We start from the raw sequence: 19584 nt of genomic DNA, 5'->3' as shown, positions 1-19584 counted from the left end.
GAATGTATTGTATGACTACGCTTTAACCTGTTATTGGGTTACCTACATTCTTTAATTACAATGCATTCATCTGATCTGAATAACTGATTATGAGCTGGTTACTATGCTGTTTACTTTTCCAGAAGTTTACTCGATGATTGATCTATGAAGTGCAGTAAGTACGATATGCCATTCTGCAGTTGTTCATTATTGTTTTATGCAATGTTGTTTTAAGTCTCAAGCATTTTTCGGGAGTTATGTCGGTTATGCTTGAAGCACGTCATACATATATATCTCATGCATTGGAAGTTTGTCGTCGTCTTCTGGCCGCGACCGTACCGGTACAGTACCGTATGTCACCCGAGGAGGGGTACGGTGCACACCCTTACGTTACCCGAGGAGGGGTAAGGGTGACCCTTACGTTACCCGAGGAGGGGTAAGGGTGAGAAGATCATATCATATGCATGGTTATGTCTTCTTAGGGTATGGTGCACACCCTTACGTTACCCGAGGAGGGGTAAGGGTAAGGAGAGCATATCATGTACATGGTTATGTCTTCTTATGGAATTCAATGAATCCTTCGCATCAAATTTTATTTCCTTTAAGTTAGCTTGTATATAGATATATATGCGGCTCTGAAGGCTTATACCAATCGATTGTTAAAATATTTAATGTTATTGTTGGACTTGCTTAGTCAGAATTATTTCTCCTAGTGGTGGCGGTCTGTTTCATTACTAGTTTCTATTTAGAATTGTTAGCACATTCAACTGTGGCTAAATAGCTTTTTGTTAAAGTACCTTTCACTTGCTGAGATTTTCGAATCTCACCCGTGCTTTCTTTACAGGTATGTTTAGATGTTGACGTGCATTTTGGGGATGGATCTTGGTAGCTGCACACACTACCTCATCACCATGTTGATAGCTCAACCGGTGTTATAAATGGTGTTTTTGGTGGTCTGTCGTTTGCTTGGTTCATGTTGTGGTGAGACGCTGGTAGCGTCGTGAAGGTTATATATATGCTGGTTATATCTGTTTCTGCCTGTTTGTGATATTTCTTTTGGTCAGTTATACCTCTTTATAGAGGAAATGCTGCCAAAATGTCCTATTTTTCATATAAATAGGCTTAGTTGTAAAGTAGGGTGTTACAGCTTGGTATCACTGCAACAAGCGCATGTCAGAGACACGTTAGACAATGTGGATCAATTCGGTAATTGTAGGTGTTGATGCACAAGCTTTCTTTTGGCTGGGTGTTTGTAGGAGTCTTAAAAAAAATAGAAAATATAAACCCGTTTCAACCTCTGCATCGTTTAGATATACACAGACACGATTTTACTTTTTTTAATAAAGAAAGCTTTGTTCTAATATTGAAATACAGTTTCCGTCAGCCTAATTCATTATTACATCATATTCAACTCTCAACCGAAAGTTCAAAAAAGCAATAGTTAAATAAAAGACCACATGATGTATAGCATATCATCCACCACTAAGTCAATTACCAAACCGCCGTCTATTATTGGTGAAGAAATCCATGGTGGCCAGCTCTAATGCCTAGAAAACCATGTGTACCTCCTCCCTATCCCACTTTTTTAGCAATCTCTAATATCTCAATCAATAGGTACATCTGAAAATAGCCAGCATAAAAGATATGATTGTCTTTTTATTAAAAGCAATATTGTTACATTACCATATCATATAATCTAATATAGAGCAGCCACTCCAACCAAAATCTTTTTCTTCTATTTAAGACCTATACCCACTACAAGAAATCTGACTATCCATGATGATATGTTATCATCACGGTATAATAATATTTTTGTCACACAATAATAATAGTAATGTATTTTCTGCATCACGCGTTTTGTCACAGAATATGTATCATAGAATGTACTTAGTGATGAAATTCATGAAATCATCATAAAATGGCTTACATTTTATGACGATTATACTATCGTCATAGAAAGAGATACTATTCGGTGGCATTTTTATTTTTCATGCCATATGAGATTAAACGTCATTATTGTATCGTATTTCGTCATTAAAATTCACACAACCACTACTTGTCTGTGAGGAAAAAAAGAAATCATCATACATCCTATAAGAATATTAATATAGAAATACATTACAAAGCATTCTGAACATTTGGACCATCTCATTACATCAAATCACATAATATTTCACAAAAATATAGACAACACAAGTCAAATTGTCTCCCGCACTGGTGCAAAATATAAGCATGTCTCATCTTGCCATATATGCAGTTATCACATACTTCAAAAGGTACCTTATATCATGTTCTATTGAAAACATGATTAACCTGAACCATGCATTCATTAAAGACTTCAAAAGCTACCTTGTACCATGTACTACTAAAAAGAAGATTAGCATGAACCTATGTTTGACGACTGACTTATGAGACGCAGAAGAATCTTATCAATTCTTTGTTGCTTGCCTATAAAAAGTGCCATATGGTCTTCATTCTTTTTGTTTGACTTATTTGCTTCCTCAACTTACTTCTTCAATCCTCAAATTTTTCATGTTGAGAACCAACAGTTGCACGTAGCTCTTCCTCTTTTCTACTAGCAATTTGTGCCATGCAACCTTTGTTCTTGAACTATTTCTTCAAGCTCTTTTATACGTGCAGCTTTTTCATGCACATATCTTAAGTACTGACTTTCAGATAAATTTCTATCACATCTTATTTCCGTCCCTCATGCATTTGATTGACATCAAAATATAGTAAGCAGTGCACACACTTTGATTTATTCCACATTTTCTTAATAGAGTTTCAACCATTCGTCCAAATGAAAAGTGATATCGGCATGTTGTTTTATAATAAAAGCAATAAATTTCAATGTTACTTTTAAATCAATAGGCTATCAGCATGTTGTTTAATTAAAAGATATATTTTTATTTGGCATTTTGCAACTTACAATTGCTTCATGCAACCTCACTGTAACTCTTTGTATTACTGTAGTGGCTTGCCTTGAAAGATCAATCGCAATCGTTTCTTCCCCATTGTTTTGATCCTTCTAAACTGAAGACAGAAATATTCCAGATGGCCTTCATATAAGCACATATGCCAAAATCAACTAAGACTATACACACAACATAAGACTAGCCTAAAATCAGCATAGTCACATTAGAAATGGCTTGATTGCAAAAGAGGAAATGGTACAACATAAGACCTGAGCTACATTGTCAATTTATTATTTAATATGGGCTCATTATTCCAAGCATTTGTCTCATGTTGCTTATTAATGAGATCATCACATTAGAGATAGAACTAGAACAAATATGGGTAATAAAGTTTACCTTTGTAGAAGACCACTGATGTCCCTTCTTGTGCGATAGAAAATATCAATATTGTTCTGAGGCTAAAAGAGATGATCAAGTTGAAATGAAATTTACTCCTGCGAAGCTACATCTTCCAATGTATGCAGCATTGCATGTTAAACTTAAAAGGTTGCATAAAAGAATACAGACCTGTTGTCATACCGTGTAAAAATTAAATGATCTAAAAGAAGATCTTGGATATCTCGGCCTCAAGGGTAGTAGGGTGTGATGAACACAGTCTTATCATCCCTATTGTAAGTCACCATCTTAAAATCTAACCCCAAAGCTAAAGTCGTCTTATCTGTGCACATTTTATTCTTGGCTAAAATCGAGTTTATTTTGCCCTTGCCTTCTAAGCATTCCTCCACAAGAGAAAGGAGATACTCATTCTCGGCCATGACCTTTTTCACTTGCCCTCTAATCCAGCTTAGCTTGTCCTTAAGGATAATACAAGTGGAACAGTTTGGTTGCACATCCTTATAACACTCAGCACTCTCCAATCTAGACTCTACCTCTTTTATGCGCTTGACTTTCACATCAATATCTTTTGGGAGCAAAGGCAATCTTTACAAGTGCCTAAGAGAGTAGGTCTGGACTCCTCCTCAATGAGCTTTTTTTCAGCAGTCTCAAGTCGACTGGTGACTTGAGCATGCAAAGTATAAAGCACGATAAGCTCACTCATGACCATAAGGCAACTATCACACTCATCATCTCTGGCCCAAGTCCTAAGCAACTCAAGCTTAGAAGATGAACATTCTAGCCTAGACTTGAGTTCCTTGACTTCACGAACTGTTTTTTTTTAGCAATCTATCCTAGCTAACAAGCACATCATTCAAGGTATCGACCTGAACAGAAAGCTGGTCATAGGAGGGTGATACCTCAGAAGAATCAAGCTCGGGGTTTCTATCATTGTCGTTCGCCATGAAGCAAAGACCGGTGAAGTCCTTGTTCTTCGTCTTCTTCTTCTCGGGAGACTCCTCCTCCTTCAAGCTTTCCTCCTCGCTTGAGGAAGTGTCGACATCGCTGAGCGCTTCCAAAAAAGCTCGAGATGCCGCCTTGGTCGTCTTTTTGGCCATCTTATCGCGGTTCTTGAAGAATGACTTCTTGTTCTTCTTGTGGTTGTCATGGTCGTCGCTGCGATCCTCCTTCTTCTTGAGCTATGGATAGTCTACCTTGAAGTGAGTGGTGTCACCACACTCAAAACAGGCACGGAAACCACCTCTTCTCCAGTCTATTATGTTGTTGTCGAAGCGGGTGAACTTCTTCACAATCAAAACCAAGTCTTCATCATCTAATGCGTCCACCTGCTCCTCTATGATAGAAACCAAAGAAGACAAAGCAAATTCGCAAGTGAAGGGTTAGCACAAGAAAAACTAAGTCCATCAGGACTACCACAACTAGGTCTTGAAACCAACACCATGTTCTGAGACAGGGATTTCCAAGGTCTATTCTAGTCGCCTTGGCTATCTCGGTGGATTTGACCTTGCTGAAGAGTTCATCACATGTCAACGTGTCATAACTGGATGACATGCTCAAGATCTTCACTTCTCATATGCTACGGTCAAGAGCATAGAGAATTTTTATCGCCCTTTCATGGTCAGAGTAAGGCAAAACTTCAGTTAACCTAAGATTGCTAGCAATCCCATCAAATCAATCAAACATGGTATACAAAGACTCTCCCAGACCTTGCATGAACATTTGATATTCTTGGTTGTACGTGCTTTGTCATCGAGCCTTGATTTGGTTAGTGCCATCATGAAAGACACTAAGAGTGGTTCAAATCTCTCAGGTAGTGCGGAGGTGCTGAACCCTATCGAACTCATTTCAACTCAGGCTAGTGAACAATGTTCTAGCCTTGCTATTGGCCTCATATTGTTCAATTTGGATCTAAGAAGTACGAGCAACAGGTATCTCATAGTTAGAGTCTATAACCTCCTATATTGCACTTCCTTAGCTTAGGATATAAGTCTTCGTGCACACATTCCAATAAGAAAAGTCACAACCTTCAAAGAGCGGGATCTTCGTATGTATCTCTATTGTCGCCTACGGACCACAAAGCCTGTTAAGGTCAACAAGTGATCAAACCGGCTCTAATACCAATTGTAGGACCAAAAATGGTGACTAGAGGGGGGTGAATAGGTGCCTCATAAATTTCTTTGATGGCCTTCTTCTATTCTGGTCACCGATGCATCTCTAAATAAAGCAGAAGCAAAAACAAAGATAAACTAGTTGCTATAAAAAACTCCAAGCATGGCTCTCATGGGTGTAAATGAACTCTAGGTTCCAATGGCACATATCCCACAAGTCATCGCCACAAAAAAATAGCAACTTGAAGAAAGAAACATTTGCTCCAAAGAAAAGATCACCGGAAGAATAAATTCTCCGAATTGATTATCTAGAGCCAAGATAATTCAAGACTCACTCGTATACGTTTGTATGTGAATTTTATGCCTCTAGCAACAAGAAGAATAACTTCCTAGGGTGGGAAAATCTTAGCTCATCAACCAAAACAACAATCATAACTAAAAAGGAAAAACTTGCAACAAAGCAAGGAATCCAACAAAAGAAAACTAGAAGGAGATGAACATAAGTATCGGAGGAAACATGCACTTAATTTCTCGCAAAGTTCAGCCCTCTTTTATTGGCAGATTATAAGGTATTTTGCTCACAAAAAATCTCTCGCCTATTACAAAGGCTAAGCTCTTCCCTCTCCTTTCCTCTATAACCTAGCACTCAAAGCTCAAATGGCTGGCTCAAGCTTCCCACATAGCCCCACCCCTCTATTTATAGGCCTAGGGAGGTTGCTTATCTCTTAAGCTTCCTTATTCCCAAAATACCCCACTCTTCCAATAGCCTCCTACCTACCACCGGGACATTTTAGTCAACTTTTCGCTCCATCCATCGAATGGTCGTTGCGCCTTCGTGACTTAGCTTTGCCTCGACGTAAGCTTCGCAATGATGACATGTGCCCTCTATCCTTCCACGGTTTTGAGGCCAAACCGTAAAACTGCCTCGCACGCTCAAAGCATGACTTTCTGCCACTTGCTTTCACCTCAAGCAAGTATCCCGATGTCGATGTGTGTACTCCATCATGTGGTCTTGATCGTCGATAAGTCTCTTCCGCTCCTGATTCCTCGGACCGCCTTGTCACTTGCATAGGCATCCCATTCACTTGACTTCGTCAACACACTATCTTCATCCTTTCTTCCATGCTTTGCTTCACCTCCATGTGCACAACTAGGATCACCCATGACTCTGTCCGGCCCCCTCTATCGTCTGACACCAAGCACCCTGCTTGGTCCCAATCATCCCACCATTAGCTGCCAAGTTACATCATCACCTGCACAATATGAGACAACCACATACATATCTCCAACTCCATTATAGATTAGTCAATAATCAAAAACCTCAGTTAAAGCACATCTCAGAAAAATCGTGAACACCGAAAGATCCGGTGTTCACAGCTTCTGAGCGCCAGACCATCCGGCGTGTACTTCTTCTTCGGACCAGCCATATCACAACCTCTCTGCAAGAAATGCTCCGACGAAGCATTCAGCATTCATCCCTTTGAATGTTAGACAATCCAATGAGTACAAGTCCACCAGAGCCAGTTTGCAACCTCTCAGCAAGAAAAGCTCTGATGTTCACTTCACTCCATTGCTGAACCATCAAGTGTACACTTCAATCTTTACCTCTGGGATGAAATACTCCTGCGTGTACATTTTCCCATTGCCAGACCATCCGGCGTGTACATTCTTGCCAGAACCCATTTTGCGATCTCTCTACAAGAAATAGTACAATATTCTCTTCACTTCATCGCCGGATCATCAGACATGTACTTAAACTTTTGCTTCCGAGATGAAATGTCCGGTGTGAAGTCTTCCTGAGCACCGGATCATCTGGCATGTACAAATTGCTCAGCGCCAGACCATCTGGTGTACGCAGTTTTCCTAGACTCAGAGACAAAAATACCAACTCCATTTTATCCACAATTTTGGTTAGTCGTGATCATAATTGAATTACATAACCATGCCCATGCAATTCACAAATTTACAAACCAAAATAACAATATTGTTAATCACTCATCACATATAAACCAAGGTACATTTTAACTTGGTTTCTCACCTATGTTTTTTGAGAGACTCATTTCCCAGCCTCTCCAGGGTAATCCAGCTTACTTTTACACTATCCATGTGTACCCTGGTATATCCTTGTGGTATCGGACGACTATTGAAGAGAGTCTCTTCCACCCATTTCTCAGCCAGACCCCTAGCCACCGTGGTGGGAACATCCAAGGTGGGCACGACAAGCCTGCATGATGTGCTTTCTGTGATGTTGTCCACGGGGTGACAGATTATGAATTCTCCTGGAAGCCCCGTGGATGCACAGCTGCTCCAAGGACCTACACGGGTCATCATCAAAGCATTATCTGTGATGACTAACTGCTCCCGCATGGCTTGCTACATAGTTGCTGCTATTTTGGCGTATGTCATCCGTCTCTCCTTCGCAAGTTCTTCTTTTAGAATGGCCATCATTTCTGACATATTTTCTTTTCTTTGTTTCTTATAAGTGTCAGTGTTTTATTAGAATCCGACCTTCCAATTCCTCAAACCCTTGCCTCGTGTGTGACCAGTGTGTTCCTTGTTTCCCAGTACCAAGGTTAACTTGTCATTCTCCCTATTTGCCTAGAAAGAGCCCTGGGAACACCGGACGTGGGCATCTCTAATCTTCTACATGAATTCCAGTTCTCGTTTGCTTTTGAAGCATAAGTTTCCATCAATTGCAAGAGTCACCCCTCTCCCATACGAGTAGTTCTTCGCTCGTGGAATCCACTCAGCCATCATAGGTGTGACACTGCTTTTAGTTTTGTCTTCTTCAATCTTCTCCCACTCGTCAAGTTTCTTAATGTACCCGCGCAACCTAGTTTTATGGGCTAAGACAATTGTTTAATCTTTGCAGCAATTGGAACTTCTTGTTTATCTGTTTGTTTCAAACGTTCAGTTTTCAACATGAGACCTTTTTTCATTTATCTTCTATAAAAATTGCATGCATAATCTTTTTCTGCACTCAACGTTGGTATTATCAAGAAAAGTGCCACGGTCGGTTCATGGGATTAAAGTAACCTCTAATTCTCCTAATATTTTATTCCTATTTTAGTTATTCTTGATATCATACCTACGGTGATAGGGATGAGGATGGTGGGGCTCTGAGGACGATGATGGGGATGAGGACAGCGAGGCTCTGGGGATGGCGGCAGGGACTAGGATGGGGATGGTGGGGCTCTGGGGACGGCGACAGGGATGAGGACAACGGGGCTCTAAGGATGGCTGCGTTGGGAAGACAGTGAGGCTCTAAGGATGATGGCATCGAGGACGGGACAGTGGTGTTAGGGAGGCAGTGGAGTCGGCAGGCATGCAAGGGAGGAGCAGAGAGGCTGCGGCTAAGTCCTGCTTATATAGGGAAAGAGTATCAGCGCCGGTTGTAGAACCCAGCTGGCCTTGATGCTTAGACTATTAGTACCGATTGTAAAACCTAGCCAGTGCTGATGAGGCATCTGGAAGTAGTGAACACCGGATGATCCAGCATGCACAGACTCCAATCACCGTACTATATGGTGTGTGTCGTCCACCAAAACTTTACAACACAAAGCATCCGGTGTGTAGAAAATTTTGGACGCAGGACCATCTAGTGTGTGTCTTCATCGTGAAGCATTTGTGTGTATGCCGGACCATCTGGCGTGTAGAGTATCAGTGTCGATTATTAAACTCAGCCAACATTGATGCGCTGTCGGGGAGGCAGTGAATGCCGAATGATGCGGCATGCATAACCTCCAAACGCCGGACCATCCCGTGTGTGTCGTCCACTGAAACTGTACACTATGAACCATCTGGTGTGTAGAAAATTTTTAGTGTTGGACTATCCAGTGTGTAGAAAATTTTCGGAACTTGTCCAATTCAACCTTTTTTATGTCCTATCTTCACTTCAACTCATCCATGGGCTGTGAACTTTTTACTGAAGGCATATTCTTTAGACTAATTAAAGCATAAATGATAGCTATAAACTTTTTACTTAGTACAAAATAAAGCATATTCTTACTTTATACATGACCTTGATACAAATTACAGTAAATCATTAATTAATTATTACATTAAAGCTTCTTTCATTTAACGATTATAGCTTTGTTATGATCACACCGTATGTAGGTAGGTTCCTCAGTGTCATCAATGAGAGGCAGGTCGACATTCTCTCCAAAAGGAGGCAGGTCATCGAATTGATTGTAGTCTTCCACGTTGACGACATCCTCAACACCGACACCTTTCTTTTTCCTTGAAGAACCACATGGCGCTCCTCCATGTTAACTGGGTCTGTGTCCTTTACATAGAAGACTTGTGTAACATTTTTAGCAAGCACGAATGATTTTTCTCTACATCCGATAAGTTTGAGGTTGACGGTAGTCATACCGTACTTGTCGATATTCACTCCACCTAGGAGTTTGACTCATTATCACAAGAATAGGGGGATCTTCAACTATTCTCCATATTGAAGCTCCCAAATATCCTCTATGAATCTATAGTAGGTCTCCCTATTACCACTGCAATCGTAGGCATCAATACAGACACCGCTATTTTGGTTAGTGCTCTTGTTGTCTTGTGCTCTCATATAAAATGTATAGTCATTAATGTCATATGCTTTATATATATGAATCGTAGTTCACAGCCCATTAGCCAGCATTTCTAACAGTGCATCATCGGTATCTTTATCCATCATGTGTCTACATAACCAACTGCTGAAATTATCTTTGTGCTCTCTTCCGATTCAAACCTCTGACTTTGTTGGATTTGTGGACCGTAGCATTTGCATGTGATATTGACATATAGGCCCACTACAACTGATTGTTACAGAACTACGAAATGTGCTTAAGTGAATGAAACATAATTGCTAGTATGGATGTTATGATGACCTAGCGTCCCTTTCCCCTTTATCCTTCCCTCATGGTGAGATACAGGCTTTCCAATTGCTTTTAGATCCATGTAGTCGACGGCAAACTCAATGGCCTCCTCCATTCCCCAGCCTTGGTCCATGCAACCTTTTGGTTGATCTCAGATACGAACATATTTCTTCAATTTTGACATGAACCTTTTGAAAGGATACATCTGATGTAGAAACATAGGGCCAAGGTACTTTATCTCATGCATGATGTCAACAATGAGATGGGGCATTATGTCAAAAACCGATGGAGGGAAAATACTCTCAAGGTGGCCTATAGTATGGAGCACATCTTCCTGCAGCTTTGTTAGTTTATTTGGATCAATGACCTTCTATGAAATTACGTTAAAAAATGAACACAACTTTATGATTGGGTCTTGGACCTTATCTGGCAGAATACCTCTAATTACAACAACAAGAAAATATATCATCATCATGTGACAATCATGGGACTTCATGCTAACTAACTTCAAAGTTTTCATATTCAATAATATCTTTACATTGGAGGAGTAATCGGTTGTAACTTTGATTCCATACAAGCAATTGCATAGGCTAATCTTCTCTTCTTTGCTTAGGGTGTAGCAACTTGTGGGAAGTTCGTTTGCCTTGTTGCCTAGAATTTTAGGATGTTGATTTTTCCTTAGCTTCATATTTTCCAGGTCCAACCGTGCATTTAGTGTATCTTTTGTTTTATCAGGTATGTCTAGTAAGGTACCGATCAAGTTGGCAAACACGTTCTTCTCTACAGGCATGGCGTTAATTGCGTGTCAGTTCATCAAGTGCTTCCAATAAGGAATGTTTCAAAAATTGATCTCTTTTTAAACATAGGAGCAAGTTTTCTAGCTAGGAATTTTGTACTACCTTTCCGTTTTCCAAGGACAACTCTAAGCTTTTTTACCATCTTATATACATGTTCCTCGGTGTGAACCTTCAGAGCTCGACGAATCTCTATTGTCCCGTCAAAAGCTATTTTATTCCTACGGTATAGGTGATCTGGGCATAGAAACCTACGGTGACCCATGTCGACCATTTTCGTACAATTCTTCAGCCATAGCCCCTTTGTTTCATCCAAGTAACATATATGTCTATTGCAGTCTTTTAAAGTCTATCTCAATAGGTAGCAAGAGTAGGCCAATCTTGGATCTTTACGAATAACATTGCGCGTAGGGTGAAATGCTCACTTTTGTATTCATCCACACCCGTACACCATCTTTCTATAGTACAAGGAGATCTTCAAGCAATGGTTCAAGGTACACATCAATATCATTGCCAGGTTGATTCGGCCCACTGATCAGCAAAGGTATCATAAGGAACTTCCACTTCATACACAACCAAGATGGAAGGTTGTAGATACAGAGAGTCACAGGCTAAGTGTTATGACTATTGCTCATATTGCTGAAGGGATTCATCCTATCCGTACTTAGCCCGAACCTTATATTCCTCACTTTAGCTTTTCAATTTCTTGTATTTTGCATCATAGTTCCTCCATGGCATTCCATCAGTAAGGTGTATAAGGATTTCATCTTTCTTGCACCCTTCAACATGCCATTACATCAACTCGGCATTCGCTTTGTTGGAACAATCACTTTAAATGGGAGATTATAGAGATATACCAAACTGTCTTAGCGGGGGGGGGGGGGTCTTTTATCCTTACTCTTCTCCCCTATGTCATTGTTGTCGATATCGTCAACGTTGTGCTTCTACCGTAATACACCGCAAACGTGACACAGTTCCAAGGTCTCCATCCCCGTTGCGATACAACATGTAGTCATTTGGACATGCATGTATTTTCTCTACTTCCAACCTCAACAAGCAGACAACCTACTTGGCGTGGTACTTATTTTTAGGCAACTCATTGCCCTCTAGAAGCAAGTACCTTAAGAATCATAACAACTCGTTGAAGCCCTTATCAGACCAACCATTTCTAGACTGCATTTGTAGCAATGTTAGCACAACTTGCAGCTTGTTGTGCTCTTTCTTACAGCTCGGGAACACCGGTGTTTTATAGTCCTCTATTATATGCTGGAACTTTTTGTGTTGGCTATCACTAGTGAAGTCTCCCTCCGTATTAAGCAACATTTCGTCTAGGTTGTTATCATTGCTGCTGACAAAAGTATCTTCGATCACTGACATATTGATGTCTTCGTCGCCGTCATATCATTGCCTCTGTTTTCTCCGATTGTAGGCTGCTCTTCGTGCACAATCTCCTCATGTTCACCGTGCTCAGTCTAGCGGATATGGTCAGGCTTGAAACCCCTACAAAATAAGAGTACACGGATCTGCTGTATGCCTGAGAACTGCTTCTTATTCTTGTAATCACGAACAAACAATATATATAGTGATCATCATGCTTGTTTTTTGGCTTCCTGTACGCCGTGGAAGCCTTCAAAAAAGCATCCACACCATGAAAGAACTTTGGGCCGCGACGGTCAACCTTGTACATTCATGTCCGATCCATCTACAAATTTATATTATCATTACATTTTCAATCATTAAAAAACCATTGAACTGATAACCATGCAATATTTTAAAATGCAAATCTAATTTATTGAATTACCACGCATCTTGATTGCTACATGTTAGTTGGCTCATCACCTTTTGACACTTGATCCGGGTTGGAGGACCCACCTTCTAAATACTGCCACATCCGCTTGCAACTAGCGGGTGTATGTGCCATCCCTACAACATAATATTCATATTAAATATGTTGATATACTTAGAGATGATTTTAATTTTTTTACTAATTTACTATTAGAAAATTTTATCTAGGTTTTAATTTATTTCAATGTGATTTTAACATTTTTTTCTTAAATCACTACTAGAAAATTAGAGATCTAGGTCACCATGGCATAATCACATACTTTCAAATCTAGAGCAATTGAGCAAATAAATCTAGACACAAATGAAAAGTAGATCATCTCTATGTTCCCTACAATGAGAAAAATGTATATTTTTTACTCAATTAAAGCTCAATTGGAGCTCTAGGTCCTCCCAAAATTCATCACCATGGAGCAATCACATACTTTCAAACCTAGAGCAATCTAGCAAGTAAATCTAAGTAAAAATAAAATGTAGATCATCTTACTAACCTTGGAGCACCTTGGTCACGTAGATTTCTCCAAATTTTGAAGTCTCCAAGCGCAAGGTTGGGCACAAATAGCGGGAGCTGAGTAGAATAGAGCTCATCTCTATTCTGTTCGCGCTTGGGGGAGAAGAATGTGCCTTTTATATACTATACATTTATTAGTGTCGACTCGTAATACGAACCGACATTGATACTCAGTATCAATGCCGACTCGTGGTTACCAGTCGGCACTGAATTATCAGTGTCGGTTTGTTCCAAGAGTCAGCATTGATACTCAATATCCGACACTGATACTCAGTATCAATGCTGGTTCAAACCGGCTCAATCATTGATTGAGCATGTGAAGTTATGAACTGCACTGATACTTCATCAGTGTCAGTTCTATCCTAACCTACACTGATGGAGCGGCATGGATGGCCTATTCTGTTGTAGTGGTTATTGCAAAGTGCTTATGTTATTTTGAAAGGATGAAGCTTTTAATTTGGTTAGGCCGGCGGGTTTCCATATGTGGCAAAGACCACAAGGCTATCAAGGTTGGATCAACTATGTCTAGGTAAAGCTCAGTTGGAATTTCCTTAGACATTCAATCCCTTAAAGCTCATCAGCTCAGCATATTGTCACATAACTGAATTCAGTCTACATCAACATTAGGAAATTTTTTTAATGAAATAGTAGGATCTGTTAAAAATAGCAACTTGTATTCCCTGTAGGTTCTAGTCTAGTATATATATACATGTATATGTGACAATATATAAAGAACCCTTTATAGTCTAGGGATATTACACAGACCAATATATATCTAACACCCCTCCCCTCAAACTCATGGGGGATCAAACAGACTGAGTTTGGAGAGATAGAATATGTAGACCTCCTCACACAACTCACAATTAAGAAAGGTATTCTTGACATGAAGCTGGAAGATAGACCACTAACACACAGATGCAACAGTGAGCAGAGTGCGAATTGTGGTCATGTGAGCCATCGGAGCAAAAGTCTCATTATAGTCACAGCCATGCTCCCCTACTAGAAACCACGGGCAACAAGACGAGCCTTATAACGTTCAAGAGAACCATCGGAGCGGGTCTAATCTTATAGACCCACTTGCACATGATAGGACGAACATGTCGAGGAAGAGGAACAAGATCCCACATGTCGGTACACGCAAAAGCAGCAAGCTCCTCTGCCATCGCATGCTGCCATTCCTAATGAGCAACAACATCACGTTAAGAAGACGGCTTGGCAGGAACAACACCAACAAAACCAAAGCGATTAGAAGGTCGAATCAAATGGCGATCATGAAGAGAATTGTGAGGAGAAGATGGGGACCTGAATCACTTCAAGGATATGGCTCATCAGAAGGCAACACGACTAGATGGGAGACATCATGTGAACAACGAGTGTAATGGAAAGGAAAAGGCTCAATAAGGCTAAAAGGAGGAGCATGTGAGGTGTAGGTCAAATGTGTGGAAGGTACCAAAGAAGGCATAGTAGGAGAGGGCGCCAACGGTGCCCGAGGAAGAGAAGAAGAAATAATGACAGATATGGTAGGAAAAGTGGAAGAAGACATAGACTCGATCAAGGAAGATGAAATAGAGAGATATGAGGATAGAAGAGACAAGTTCATCAAAAGTAACATCCTGAGAAATGTGCATCAGGCGAGCGATAGGGTCCCAACACCTATAACCCTTATACTCAACATTGTATCCAAGAAAGACACACTAAACAGATTAAGCAGTCAGTTTGGTATGTTTATGGGGGGTGAGAAGAACATAATAAACACAACAAAAAAGACAAAGAGAGAGTACTTAGAAAGGCATTCATATAGACACTCAAAAGAAATCCCATCCTTGAGAGCAGATGAGGGTTGGATATTGACCAAGTATATGGCAGTGGAGATTGCCTCAGCCCAAAAATGAGGTGAACATAAGAGGTAATTACAAGCGTGCGAGCTCTCTCAAGGAGATAACGATAGTTGCGCTTAGCAATGCCATTCTAAACATGAGATCCAGGATAGGAGAACTGAAACAACGTACCTTATTCAGCAAGAAAGGAAAAAATATGTCAAAAAAAATTCGCTAGTAGAGTTGGCATGAAAACCACAAATAGGAGTGCCAAATTGATTGTGAATCATAATGTCAAAGCGCTTATATATAGATAACACCTCGCTACAAAAAAACATAAAATAAATCTAAGTGTGATAAGAAAAATAATCTATAAAAATAATATAGTAACAATGATCCCCTTTCCAAACAAAGGGAGTCGGACCCTATACTTCTGAGGAAACAATATCAAAAGGATGTTGTGAGCAGACAGGTGTCATCTGCAAACATCATGTTATGACTGTTTACCAACCTCTTCCTTTAATGGTTGAATTAGCTCCAGCTTAAAGCGCTACTTGTGTAGGTGTCAGATTGAACAATTATTATTTTTGAACGAACAGATTGAACAAGATTTGTTTTATAGTTTTGCCTCTCTCATTACTTCAGCAGTGTCAAATTGTTGGGCTACAAGCACGGGTACTCATAGTTGCTACGGATAAAGCACAGATTCAGAATGACTTCAAAGGAGTCCGTTTGGATCATAATCCACTGCTACGGATATATTCAAAGCACGGGTACTCATAGTTGCTACGGATATATTCAACAGATATGACTTCGAATATATGTTGTTTTATCGTTTGAATTGCGAAGTTCCTTACAGAGATTATGCGAACTTTGCCTTCAAATAACTTTATATAACAGACAGAGCCTCTTCATCCTCACATCGGTGAACGGCAAGTTCAAGAACACAAATATTCTTTAGGTCTCTCTAGTTATCTGTTGACAGATTTTGAAGACTAAAATCTATCAAATTTTAAGCCAATCATATTCTACCACGCTGCTATGCAATCTTTGAAAAAAAAAGCTAAACAGATCTGTCTACAGATCTTTGATACAAATGGGTCTGCAAAATGGCCTAAAGCCTAATAAGAAGCCCAATCTTTATAATCACAAATAAAAACCTGAAAACGAGCCCAAAAAGACAAAAAAAAGTGCAATACAGAATATGTGGATCTTTCTTCTTTCATATGCACTAGAAATTCAAAAAGAAACAAAGCAAGCAGTGTATAGTAAGTGGGCTTTGCCTCGCATTGTCTTGATTGAAATGTTAAAAAAACAATTTGTAACGGCTAATAGCATCTATAGTGTTTACAAACTATTCTTATGCTTCAAGGTGTGTATAGCAGTCACATAAATTTTTAGAGATGATCTACAAGAACCCAACGTCCGGAAAAAATAATAAGTACTAACATAAAAATAAAAAAGATGTAAAATAATAAAAAGATAGAAAACAAAACAGTAAAACAGTAACCGGACCATAGTATTTCTTGGATGCACAACAATATTAATTTCGTTGAATAGCAAACAATTTACAATTTGAACTCGAATATTCTGAATATCATTTGAGAAATTTTATCCACCAACATTGCTCCAAACCTCCAAAGTTACATATACTTGATCAAATACACCACAATAAATGCTATAAAATAGGAATTATAACCACACTGCACATAAAACAATATAGGATGGAGAAGAAAAAGGAGATACAATAAACAAATTAAGATACAAACTTACACATTTGTTTATTTTGGGATATTGTGTAGCCGATCTTGAACCTAAGAAAAAACACTTCATGACAAACAAGCTATTGCTAAATACGTATGAAACAAGAAACCTTCAAGAGAGAGAAAGACATACATACAGCTTACTTCAAAGATAAAGAGAGAAACCAAGATAAAGACAGATACAAAAATCCAGAGAGAGAGAGTTTACATATAGTATAGATAAATAGAGAGAAAGAGAGAGGAAGGAAGAATGAGAGACAAAGATACAGAGAGATAGATAGAAAGAGATGCAGTGAGATAATTACACCCATAATGTAGAAAGGCCAACAACAAATACACCCTAAATTCAGTTATTGTGCTCGCTCAACAGCAAATTGTTTACATGTACTTCAATGTTCTAAATGTCATCTTGAAAAAATTCATCCAGTAGCTTTCCCCAAATCTCCAAAATTCCATATACTTGACATATACGCCGCAGTCAACACCGGACAAATGTAAATAATTCTTAAAGAAATCATAATAGGCATAAAAATTAATGATGAAATTGGAGACATAAATATAAAATACTTACACATTGGTTTGTTTTGCGACGTAAGGATAACCTATCATGATCGTGTGAGAAGGCATTTCAGCACAAACGAACTCTTGCTAGTATGTTTGAAGCACGGTATCTTCATGACATGTACGAGACCAATAAAAAGTGTAATACATAGCAAAAACTAGATAGAAATATAAAAAAGGATAGAAACAAAGATATAGAGCTAGAAAAAAGATATGATCAAAAATAGACAGCGAGAAAGAGAGAGATAGACGGATAAAGAGACATAGTTAGATAGAGAAATAAAAGGAGAGAGAAAATCTTAGAGATAGAGGGAGATAGAGACAAATAGAAATAGATAAAGAGAGAGAAAGCGAGAAATAAAGAGACAAAGGGATACTTATTAGAGAGTGAGAGCAAGAGAGAAATAAAGAGATAAAAGAGAAAACAAAGATAGAGGTAGAGATAAAAAAATATTTAGGATAGAAATAAAGATAGAGAGATAGAAAAAAGATACGATAAAAAAAGACAGTGAGAAAGAGAGAGATAGACGGATAAAGAGACATAGATAGATAGAGAAATAGAGAGAGAGAATCTTATAGATAAAGAGAGATAGAGAGACAAATAGGAAAAGACACAAAGAGAGAGATAAATAGACAAAGAGAGAAAAAGCAAGAAATAAAGAGACAAAAGGAGAAATAAAGAGGTAGTCAGATACATGGAGAAAGATGAAAACATAAAGAGAAAGAGGGTGAGAGACAAAGAGAGAGCTACATATAAACAGAGAGTTAGCGATACAGATATAGATAGAGAGAGATACATAGAGAGAGAGAAATGAAGACAGATAAAGAGATATTAGTAGTGGTGGTGCACATATACAATGTTCACACATAGCACAGGAAACACAGAGCAGTAGTACAAAAGGGGTGGTTCTGGATAGGAACACGAGTATAGTTCAAGGCTCAATTAAGGGTGTAAATATTGGCAAGAGTAGAGACACGCATCCAAGGAACATATGTATGCACATTAGATAAGTTAATTATAGGTTACTTAAGTTACAAGTGTAACTTACAAATAAAAAGAACAAAAAGACCCTTTACTGTAAAAAAAGTAGAGAAAATAATACAAGTAATAGTACATATATGTCAATATAGAATTTAAGGTCGTGAATATATCAAAAATTACATAATACATACATCTGGACAAAACAAAATAGTATCAAGCATTTCAAAACAGTCTAGACCATGCATGTACAAATCAAGTTTAGAATTAATGTATCAATAAAAATATGGCAGCATATATGTTCATATATGGATTAGAACACCCAAACACCCACTCCCTCCCCCCCCTCCCCCCCAAAAAAAAGCATACATAATGAAGAACCTAAATAACATGGAAGGAACAGATCACCACTCACTAGGACATGCACGCTCCAAATCAATTGACATGTTGCGACGACTCGCAATCCTACCAAATACCTGCACAAAGAACAAGAACAACAACAAAAAGTAATGAGATTAGGTACAAATCTTCATGAACATGGAACCTCATCTCACCTGGATAGCATTTGAACTACTACATTCCTCCATCGGGCTACCCTATTCCAACACAATCATCCCTAAAAAATTTGAAATAACCCTGCAATCAAACCCTAACTCATAGGAACAACTACAATACAACAAGAAATAAATAAATCGCCTATCAAATTGAATAGATCTGGTAACAAAAGGCGCAAATGGATCAAATGGAACCTTTAAATTGCCGGGAATTGCAGTAGGGGGAGGAAGAAGATGATAGAGAAGTGTGACAAGCAATTTGAGAGAGAGGAAGAGAGAGGCAGTGAGTGGGAGTGGGACTGAGTGAGGGCATAGGTTACAGATCGATGAAAGAGACAAACAGGCTCCTACTTGCTCATGGTCTCCGGACACTCCTTCAAGTTGTGGGTACAAATCTAGATCCGGTAACATAAAAAAAATCTATCAGAGCTCAATCAAAATTAGCATCACTTTCAAACAAGATCAGGTGGTCATAAATTAGACAGATTTTGGAGGAAGAAATC

General features: G+C 39.0%; 1 long non-coding RNA gene across 1 annotated transcript; it reads left to right on the top strand.

Moving 5' to 3' along the window:
* Window positions 1-1008, top strand: LOC133900002 (uncharacterized). The gene is made up of 2 exons (XR_009906482.1): window positions 1-383; window positions 824-1008. It is a non-coding gene; the product is annotated as an uncharacterized LOC133900002 (long non-coding RNA).
* Window positions 1009-19584: the final 18576 nt, after the last annotated feature.

The sequence above is a fragment of the Phragmites australis genome, chromosome 19, assembly GCF_958298935.1.
Source record: "Phragmites australis chromosome 19, lpPhrAust1.1, whole genome shotgun sequence".
In the NCBI taxonomy this organism is placed as follows: domain Eukaryota; kingdom Viridiplantae; phylum Streptophyta; class Magnoliopsida; order Poales; family Poaceae; genus Phragmites; species Phragmites australis.
This window is presented reverse-complemented; position numbering and strand designations above follow the sequence as displayed.